Source organism: Nicotiana sylvestris, chromosome 8, assembly GCF_000393655.2.
Source record: "Nicotiana sylvestris chromosome 8, ASM39365v2, whole genome shotgun sequence".
NCBI classification, from domain to species: domain Eukaryota; kingdom Viridiplantae; phylum Streptophyta; class Magnoliopsida; order Solanales; family Solanaceae; genus Nicotiana; species Nicotiana sylvestris.
The window spans coordinates 131953674-131964621 of record NC_091064.1 but is presented as its reverse complement, the minus strand read 5'-3'; the positions used below and the strand labels follow the sequence as shown (position 1 = coordinate 131964621).

The 10948-nt window shown below is 39.8% G+C and overlaps 1 long non-coding RNA gene across 1 annotated transcript; it reads right to left on the bottom strand.

The window, feature by feature from the left end:
- Positions 1-3557: 3557 nt before the first annotated feature.
- Positions 3558-9636, bottom strand: LOC138874606 (uncharacterized). The gene is made up of 2 exons (XR_011401635.1): positions 8960-9636; positions 3558-3840 (listed from the first exon to the last, which is right to left on the bottom strand). It is a non-coding gene; the product is annotated as an uncharacterized lncRNA (long non-coding RNA).
- Between the last annotated feature and the right edge of the window lie 1312 nt (positions 9637-10948).

Genomic DNA, 10948 nt, shown 5'->3' with positions numbered 1-10948 from the left:
AGGGATCAGATGTGAGTTATGATGGTTCGGACAGCTTCGGGAGGTGATTTCGGACTTAGGAGAGTGATCAGAATGGGTTTTGGAGGTTAGGAGTAGATTTAGGCTTGAATTGGCGAAAATGGATTTTTGGCATTTTCCGGTTGATAGGTCAGATTTTGATATAGGGGTCAGAATGGAATTTTGAGAGTTACAGTAGTTCCATCGTGTCATTTGGGATGTGTGTGCAAAATTTCAGGTCATTCGGACGTGGTTTGGTTGGGTTTTTGATCAAACGCGGAATTCGAAAGATTTTGGAAACTAGGCTTGAATCCGATGTATTTTGGTTGATTCAGTGTTGTTTGAGGTGTTTTGAAGATTAGTATAAGTTTTAATAAGGTTATGGGTTATGTTTGTGCTGTTGGTTGAGGTCCCGAGGGCCTCGGGGTGATTTCGAATGGTTGACGGAGAATTTGGGATTTTGAAGAAGCTGCAGATTTTTCTACTTCTGGTATTTCCGCAGCTGCAGATTGGGAACCGCAGGTGCGATGCCGAAGATGTGAGGAGGAAGGATGTAGAAGTGGAAGAAGGTGAGGGAGGCTGTGACCGCAGAAGAGGTTGGTGAACCGCACTTGTGATGGCGCAGGTGCGGCTTGTGCATCGTAGAAGCGAAAGTGGGTTTAAGTGAAAAACCGCGGGAGTGGCTCTTGGACCGCAAAAGCGGTACCGCAGATGCAGTGGAGTGGGACGCAGATGCAAAATTCCTGGGAAGAAGGTATAAATTATTTTCTTCGCGATTTTTGAGCTATTTCACCATTTCTAAGTTGGCTTTGGAGCTTTTGGACGATTTTGAAGGGGGATTTCATGGAGACTTCATTGAGGTAAGGATTTTGGACCTAAAACTCGTTCCTATGGTATTATTTCACGGATTAGAGCTATAATTAATGGAATTTAAGGGTTAAAATTGGGGAAACTAGGGCTTGGTGTTGGAGACCTAGACTTAAGGATTTGAGGGACTATTTGTGGTCGGATTTTGATACTTTTAATATGTATGAACTCGTGGGGAGATAAGGAACCTATTGATGTGAATTTTATCGAATTTCGAGATGTGGGCCCGAGGGTTGGGTTTTGGTAATTTCGGAATTTGTGTTGTATATTGATTATTTTGGCTTGGGCTTCGTTCCCTTAGCATATTTTAATGCTGTGATTCTGATTTTGGATGAATTCGACGCGAAGGGAGGCCGATTCGAGGGGCAAAGGCATCGCGGGCTAGAGTTTGGACCGGATTGAGGTGAGTAATGATTGTATATGATGTCCTGAGGGTAATAAACCCCAGATTTGCACATCTTTGTGCTATATTAAGGTGACGCACATGCTTGATGACAAGCGTGGGGTCGTTCACTATTGGGGATCGTGACTTAGTTCGTCCCGAATTACTATTTTATCGCGTATTTGACTGAAATCTATTTGCTATCATCATGTTTTGGGTTGAACGCCATATTTGGGCCTCGTGCTAAATATTTGAACCCTTAGGGGATTTTTATTGATATTTCCTCATTGTTTTGATTTTATACTTGAACTCTGTCATGCTATATTCCACTATTTTCATAACTCAGCCATGTTTACTCTGTTTTAACACTTAAATGATCTTTTAAATGATATTTTGGGCTGAGAATCATGTTTTACTATTGCCCGAGTGGCTTGTGAGGATTTTGGCTAAGTAAGGCCAAGGGCCTATGTTGTGAGGAATCACTTATTATGATTATGAGGCCGAGGGCCTGAGATATGTACGCCATGAGGTTGTTTGTTGATATGAGGCCGAGAGCCTATTGATGATGCCACGAGATGGCTTGATATTGCACTAGGGCCGTAAGGGGCCCCTCCAGGAGTCTGCACACCCATAATGAGCGCGGGTACCCATTGTGATGTGAGATATAGCCCGAGGGGCTGGTATTGTTCTGAGATATTGCCTGAGGGGCGGATTTGTTGACATTGTGCCCGAGGGGCGAATCTTTATGTGTTTATCTTTCTTATTTGTCTATCAGTTACCTATTTAATTGTTGAAAAGGTATTTCCTGAAGTTTAAACTGAACTTAAATGATTTTACATATTTTACTGATTCACTGTTTTTACCGGTGTTATTGCTTTATTATAGCCTACAATGTGCCTTACGTGTTTTCATATCTCTCAGTCGTTTATTAATGATTATTACTCACTGAGTTGGAGTACTCACTTTACTCCCTGCACCCTATATGCATATTAAGGCGCATCTGGTCCCGCTACCGAGTGTTGATCTTTCCAGCTCAGGCGAATCCGAAGATTCTCTAGGTAGCTGTCGGCATTCGCAGCCTAGAGCTTCTTCCCTTATCTTATTTCTCTTTGTTTTAGATTGTATTGAACTCTATAGACTTTCTTGTCTTATTCCGGATTTTTAGACGCTCATGACTAGTGACACCCCGGTATAGGGCTGTGTTGGGCTGTATTCCGCGAATTGTTTTGTATTGTCACTGCTTACTTTTGGATTTATATCATGTGTTATGACAAAGTGCTTATTGTTTAATTGCTTAAAACTGGATTGGGAATGTGTCGGATGGCCTTGTCTTCATGAGAGGCACCATTACGACCGGATCCAGGTTTACGGTCGTGACAAGTAGGGTCCAAACAGTTGGCACGAGGCCCAAATATGGCATTCATCCCAAGACATAGTAATATTTTCAAAACATAATAGTGTCAAATATTTTTCAATCAAATACGTGACATAATAGTCGTACGGGACTGACCAAGTCACAATCCCCAATGGTGCACGCTCCCACGCTCTTCATCTACTGTGTGTGTCATCTCAAAGTAGTGAAATCCGGGGTTTTATACCCTCAGGATAAAATTTAAAATCATTACATACCTCAAAACGGACGAAAATCTATACTGTGATGCCCTTTCCACTCGAGTCGGCTTCAAATCATCCCGAATCTATCCAAAATCAGAATCATATCATCAATACATGCTAAAGGAATAAGGCCCACACGAAAATTATCAAATTAAATCAAAATTCCCGAAATTGGCCAAACCCGACCCCCGAGATCACGTCTCGAACTCCAATAAAAATGATAAAACTAGAATCCTTATCCTCTCATGAGTCCATATATACCAAATTTATCAAAATCCGACTCCATTTGACCCCTCAAGTCATCCATCAAACTCTCCAAAAATTCCAAGCCCTAACCCCTCATTTTCACCCCTAATCTTCATAAATTAAATGATTAAACAATGGGAAATCATCATATATACGAATATTAGGGCTCAAGACATTTACCTTACCGATAAACCCTTGAATTCCTCCTCAAAATCGCTCTCAAAAGCTCCAAAGCCAACTAAAAATGGTGGAAAATGAACCACAATTCACTAAGTCCATAATCTATACTTTCTGCCCAGAGGTACCACATATGCGGTCAAAATGTCGCTTCTACGACGCCGCATGTCACGACCTCGGTTCGCCCTCCGTGAACCATCGTGACGGCAGCTAGCCTCTACGACTAGGTAAGCCTAACAATGCGGAATATAAACAATAATTGCGGAAGAAATAATTAAAAACCGAAATAGTAAAATGAAATCGTGTTTAAGGTGCCGCTTGGCACATACAATAACAACTCTCGAAGCTAACAACAATTTCTAAAACCCGGAATCTCACGAATCACAAGCTAAGAGATACATAAGAAGCTCTGGAAATGTCTAAAGAAAGGAAAAATACTGTTATTACAGAAAGATAAAAAGGGACTCCTCGGTCTGCGGACGCGACAGATATACCTCAAAGTCTCTACAGAAACGCCTCCTCCCAAGGATGATAGAACTGAGTGGAAGTACCTGGATCTGCACAATAAAAATGTACAGAAGAGCAACATGAGCACACCACAGCGGTCCCCAGTAAGTATCAAGACTAATCTCAGTGGAGTAGTGATGAGGAACAGTCAAGACACCTATCGGTTCAATAAACTGTACAAATATAGGAACAACGGGACATGATTTATATATAAAGACTAGACGAAATGGCTAACAATACTACGATCTCAATAAGGGAAGAAAACCGCAAGCAACACAAAATACCAAAATAATGACACAGAAGAGCGATCAAAAACACAAACCAAATCCTAGAGTCACAATACATTAAAGGTAAGCAATAACTCAGATCCTATGACAGTGTTCACATCAGGTCTTATCCAACAATTTCTACGAAATACCGAACCTCGAACAATTACAACTCACGAGTCCCAGTACCAGAAATCTAACACTTGGCATCTTGTGCCCCCATCAGCCTCATGGTCATACTGACAACTCACTTGCTAACCAGAGCCACTCTCACATATATAATAAGTAAACGAGGGTGTACATCTATACTTAGCAAAATCAGGAGGACTTCACATCCAATAGGAGTGTAAAACTACGTGTATGCTTGTGCAAGTGCTCTAATAAAATTCCTACTAGCTAATAGACATAAGGAGAAGAGCAGACAACACATACGATGTTTCCTCACAACTTCAACGAGATAAAGCTCATACACGTAAGCATACCACAATCACAATATTAAACAAACAGGAACGCCCCCAGGCCATCACAAATCCTCACAATCAATCCCTGACATAGCCCACCTTGTCTCGCCATGTGTGCAAATAACAACATAATAAGTGCCCGCCTTGTTTCACCACACGTGCATCATAATGTTCCCACCTTATCTCGCCACATGCGCAACCCACATATAAGCATATAAACATATCCCGCCTTGTCACGCCGCATGTGCAATATATCAATAGTAACAATAGCATGGCAAAGACCTCGTGCAACCCCTCAACAACAAACGCACGGCAGAGACCTCATGCACAACACAACCACAACCGCACGGCAGAACCTCGTGCAACCCCTCAACAACAACCGCACGGCAAAGACCTCATGCACCAACACAACCACAACCATACGGCAGAGATCTCGTGCACCAACACAACCCGCACAACAATAACAGTGACAGTAATACAAAATATAGCGAGTGAATCCACTCCAAAACTTCAAATCACAAGGAATCGGTATAACCAGTTCACAAGAATAGCCACAGTAAGAAAAATGAAAGGCATAAAGGGGACAGTTCAACGAAAGGGGAAATTAACATGTAGTGACAATGCCAAATAAACAAAATCAATACAAGGAAGACAACACGAGTCTAGTATCCCAAATAAAGGCAAGTCAACAAAGATATAGATCGTCTAAACTCCGTTTAAGGTGGGGAAATTACAAGAACATTCGGTAATTTCAGTTAAGGGAAAGTGATCTTAGGTGCACTTAAGATAGGCGATTATAGGAGGGATGACAATAACTCTCAGTAACGCAGACAGTTATGAAAAGGTAGCATGATGATAAGAGAAACGGAGTTCTTCAGTTAAATCAAATAAGATGACAATTAGGCAATAAGAGTAAATCATGCAGCAAACAATTCCAACTAAGCATGTAGAGACGAAACTAATAAGCAGGAACTCAGTCATATCAAGAATAACTCCATACCTAGTGAATATAAGAACCCTAAAAGGCCAATTATCCACAATTAAGTCCAGGTACGCACTCGTCACCTCGCGTATACGGATTTCAATCAACATAGAAGACTCAATCCTAAGGGGAAGTCTCCCACACAAGGCTAGGCATGATACTTACCTCAAAGACGACAACTCGGTACTCTAAAATGGGCTTCTCGGGCGAAAAGACCTCCGGGCAGCTCAAATCCAACTATATCAACTCCAAAACACACATAAATCGAATAAGGAATTATTCCGAATAATAAAGTTTCAATCTTTACAAAAATATAAAAATCGATCCAAAAGTCGACCTTACGGCCTGCACCTCAGAACCCATCAAATTTTACAAAATCCGATCACCCATTCCAAAATGAGTTCTACCATACAAAATTTATCCAATTCCGATACCATTTGGTCCGTCAAATCATGATTTTTCGCTTTGAAATTTTACTTCAAAAACCAATTTTCCCCAACCTAAAATACAATTTAAATGATAAAAATAAAGACAAATTCATGGAATATATTTAATTCTAGTTGAAGAACACTTACCCAATCGAATTTCGTGAAAAATCCAACAAAAATCGCCAAGAACCGAGCTATAGAAGTCAAAATGTGATGAAAATGGTGAAACCCTCGATTTTGGGATATATTCTGTCTGCCCAGGTTTTTATGCATCGCGAACGCGAAGAGAGGGCCGCATTCGCGAAGAAGAAAAGTTAAGGCTGCCCAGGTTGCTCTTCGCAAATGCGATGATGATCTGGCAAACGCGGAGGAGAAAAATGCAAGGCTTCGCGAACGCAAAGGGAAGGACGCGAACGCGCGGGGCTTCGCGAACGCGAAGAGAAGGATGCAAACGCAAAGAAGAATTTCGAGGTGGTCAGCAACAAGGCATCACGAACGTGAGAGGCTGTTCGCGATCCCGAAGAAGGATATCAGAAGCAGCAAAATAGCATTTCCAAAAATGGGGAAAAATACCCGTAATCCACCCGGAACACACCCAAGGCCCCCGGGACCCCGTATAAACTCACAAACAAGTCACATAACCTAACACGGACTCGCTCGAGGTCTCAAATCACATCAAACAACACCGAAATGATGAATCACACCATGAATCGAACTATGAACTTCCAAGTCTTCCAAATTTGAAAACTTGTGCCGAAACCGATCAAATCAACCTGGAATGACGCAAAATATTGCAGACAAGTCCAAAATGATATGGCGAAGCTGCTCCAACTCTCGGAATCACATTTCAACCCTAATATCACAAAAGTCAACTATGGGTCAAACTTCTCCATTTTTCAAACATTAATTTTTCCAACTTTCGCCGAAATGACTCTATTTACCCTACGGACCTGCAAATCTGAATCTGGACGCACGCCTAAGTCCAAAATCATCATACGAAGCTGTTGGAATTATCAAAATTTCATTCTAGGGCCGTTTACTCAAAAGTCCAATTCTGGTCAAATTCTCACCGTTCAAACTCCCAAAACTTCATTCCTTCTTCCAATTCTACTCTGAATCATCCATTAATCGAATTCAACCATGCACATAAGTCGATGCTCATATTACGAAGCTGTTCAAGACCTTACACCGCTGAACGGAGATTAAATTCTCAAAACGACCGGCCGGGTCATTACACCACACTTGCGGAAAATCCATTGCAGGTGCGGCTCCTACTTATGCCCTCAGAAACCGCTTCTGCAATCACAACACCGCACCTATGGTCTCGTAGGTGCACTCCACTATCTGCACCTACGTCTCTTGCCTCAGCTCTTCAAAATCCTGCATCTGCGATCATCGCACCTACGGTTCCCACTCCGCAAGTGTAGAAATATCAGAAGCATCAGCTTCAGCTACCTTATTTCACTTTTCAACTCTCCGATAGCCATCCGAATTCATCCCGAGGCCCTCGGGACCTCAACCAAAAATATCATCAAGACACATATCATCATTCTAACCTATACCAACTTTCGGAATACTCAAAACAACATCGAAACACTAAATCACTCTCGGATTCAATCCTAAGGATTATAAAACTTCTGAATTCCGCAAACGATGTAGAAACCTATCAAACCTCACCCGAATGACCTAAAATTTTGCACACACATCACAAATGACACTACGAACCTACTCCAGTTTTTGGAATTTCATTCCGACCCCGGTATCAAGATTTCCATTGCCGATCAAAAACTCCAAATTTCCAATTTCGCTAATTCAAGCCTAAATCTATCACGGACCTCCAAATCACATTCCGGACGCACTCCCAAGTCCAAAACCACCTAACAGAGCTAACCAAATTATAAAAATCCAAACCCGAGATCGAATACTAAAAAATCATAATTTGGTTAAAACTTTCAAATTTAAAGCTTCAAGCTGAGTATTGTTCTTCCAAATCTATTCTGATTATCCTGAAAACCAAAACCGACGATTTACATAAGTCATAATACATCATACGGGGCTAATCATGCCCGTTACACCAAAACTCCCTCAAAATTGAGATATAAACTCAAAATAATATTCCTAATTATTTGCAACAACGCCTAATCCAAATAAATAATAATTTTTGAAAATCCAAATTCGAATTCAAAACTTCAAAGCTTTTTAATGGTTGTCAATGATGAAAGTGCTGATATCTTTTTCTTTGCTTTATATTACTTAAACTAAGGATTGAGCGATAGAGAAAGACGTAGAGTGAATTCTCAATTGTTTGCGACAACACTCAATTCAAACAAATAATGTTTTTTGAAAATTCAAATTCGAATTCAAAGCTTCAAACTTTTTTAATGGCTGTCAATGATAGAATTGCTGCTTTCTTTTCCTTTGCTCTACATTATTGGAATTAGGGATTGAGAGATAGAGAGAGATGTAGAAAGAGAGAGCGCAGGAGAGAGAGAGAATAAGGATGAGAAATAATTGATTACTATTATAAAGGGATACTCATTAATTCCTAAAGTGTATATAATTGGTAAATTTGTATGTAGAAAGTAATTAAATTGAAACTTGAGTGGGGAGGGTAATAAAGTATCCAATAGTGTATAGGTATGTAAAAATCTCAAATTTTATTATAGTAAATATGCTTTAATCAATAATTTATTAGCCCAGCTAGCATTTGATATCAATTTCCCGTTTCTTAGCTGTCCTATCTTTAAATTGTAAACAAAATTCATACAACAAACGTAATTATTCTCACTTATATTTATAGGTTACTAACCATTTCATACTTCAAAAAAAAAAAAAATTGAAAACGACAATGATTATATACATCCTACAAAACATCGTCAAATTCGAAGGAACAAAAAGTTCCGCATGCAAATTTTTAAAGACGTGAAAAATATTAAATTAATAGGGGGCGCATCAAATGAAACCAAATCCATATCTAAGCAGGACCACAAACAGACACGCAAACAACAAAGATTTAAGGCAAAAGATTGGACCTTTAGTAATAAAATATTTCTTCTATTAACAAGCACCTCCAGTGAAATTACAACGGCTGAATCGACGTCAAATGGACCCCAACAATGAAAACCCGCCTGAACCTGAACAGAAAATGCAGCGGCACCAGAACCTCGCCGTCAACTCGAACGGAACTAGAAACCAATGAATGGAGCTTTAAGTGAACTCGATCTCAACAGAAACGCAGCTTTTTATGAGGAACAGAGGGATGTTTTAAAGTATTTTGATGGGGGTTTTGGGTTTTAATCGGAGCTTTTGGCCGGTTTTCATGGATGCTTGGGGCTGGTTTCAATGGGAGATGGTGGTGAGATGGGGTGGAAATTTTGTGGTGTTAAAGCCGGAGAAGAGAGGCTGAAGGTTTCTGAGTTTTCTCCTGCAGAGACGGAACTCTAATTGAGGAAGAAGGCTGCCCATTTTTTTCGTTTTCCAGATCCCTTTTCAAATTCTTGCCCAATTCCTTCTTTTTCCTTTTTTCTTGTTTTACTTCCTGACCTTCTTTTCCTTTTTCATCTGTTACTTCCTCCTAATCCAAGACTTCCTCTCGTTCTTTTCTTTCTTTTTATAAGTAAAATCCTCGGCAGTTTGTTGTTGTTCCCCTTATTTGGAGTGGGGGACCGTGATTTTGTGTATGCATTGTGTCGTCTGTTTGTGAGTGAGAGTGTGGGGTTTGAGGGGAATGTAGTGTAATAGGGTGTTAATTTTTTGTATTATATATATATATATATGCTAACCAACTTACTTTTAGACTCAAAAAAAATTATATAAGCAAGAGAACCCAATATTTATACTATAGTTTAAATTACACTAAGAAAAACACCACTGCTTACTTATTACAATTCTAACTAAAAGATACCCCATATATATATATATATATATACATATTTGTGATTTTTTTTATAAATAGAAAAATAAAATATATATACTTTAAGAATGTGAGTACTTTTTTTAGTTAGATCGAATAAAATCTATTAAGAGTAAGATAAAGCTTTAAAACATCAAGATTAGGCCTAAAAAAAATATTTACACCAAAATACTATATAATTTGGGTGTGGTAAAAAATTAGTTGCTCACACACTCTTGTAAAGCTGCGATTATTACATCATATACTCACGATTTTTTTTTGATGTCCTTCCTCGCCTATAATTATCTGTAGTTACTTACATCCATGCCCTTGTGCTTATAGGGTTGCTTCTGAACTGATATTTTGATTGTCTTCTCAGTGGCACTCTCTTGTAAGATGCAAGACTGAATTCCCCATGTTGGGGTCCACTATGTTTATCTTGCACGATTTGTTGATTTGTCTGTATCCTCTTGCCTAGCCATAACTAGGTTCTTCCTGAATCAACTTGTCACGACCCGGTTCCACCCTCGGGAGTCGTGATGGCACCTACTCGTGGAAGCTAGGCAAGCCGAATATTATAAAATCTTTCCCCGTTTTATTAAACATGTTCAACAATTTAAAATACTAAGTGATTAAACAGCGGAATAGATTAAATAATCGGAAATGCGGAAGTCGAAACTTAATAATTCAACCAAACACTGCTACAATATCTTAAGTACAATACTACCCAGAATTTGGTGTCACAAGTCACGGACTATCTAAGAATACTACAAATAAGGTCTGAATGGAAATACATAAGTCTCTTTCTGAATAAGTAAAAACAGAAAGAGAAAAGATAGGAGGAGACGCCAAGGCCTGCAAACATCTGCATGGCTACCTCGGATCACCTGAATGGACTGAAGGCAGCACCCTCACTGCGGTCCAATCGCTCCGGTATCAGTATCTGCACACAGTGCAGAGTGTAGTATCATCATAATCGACCTCATGTGCTGGTAAGTGCCTAGCCTAACCTCGGCGAAGTAGTGACGAGGCTAGGACCTGACTACCAAATAACCTTGTGCAGTTAAATCATATACAGTGAAAATAAAAGTAGATAATTACAACTAAAGTTGGGCGGGGGAACATGCTG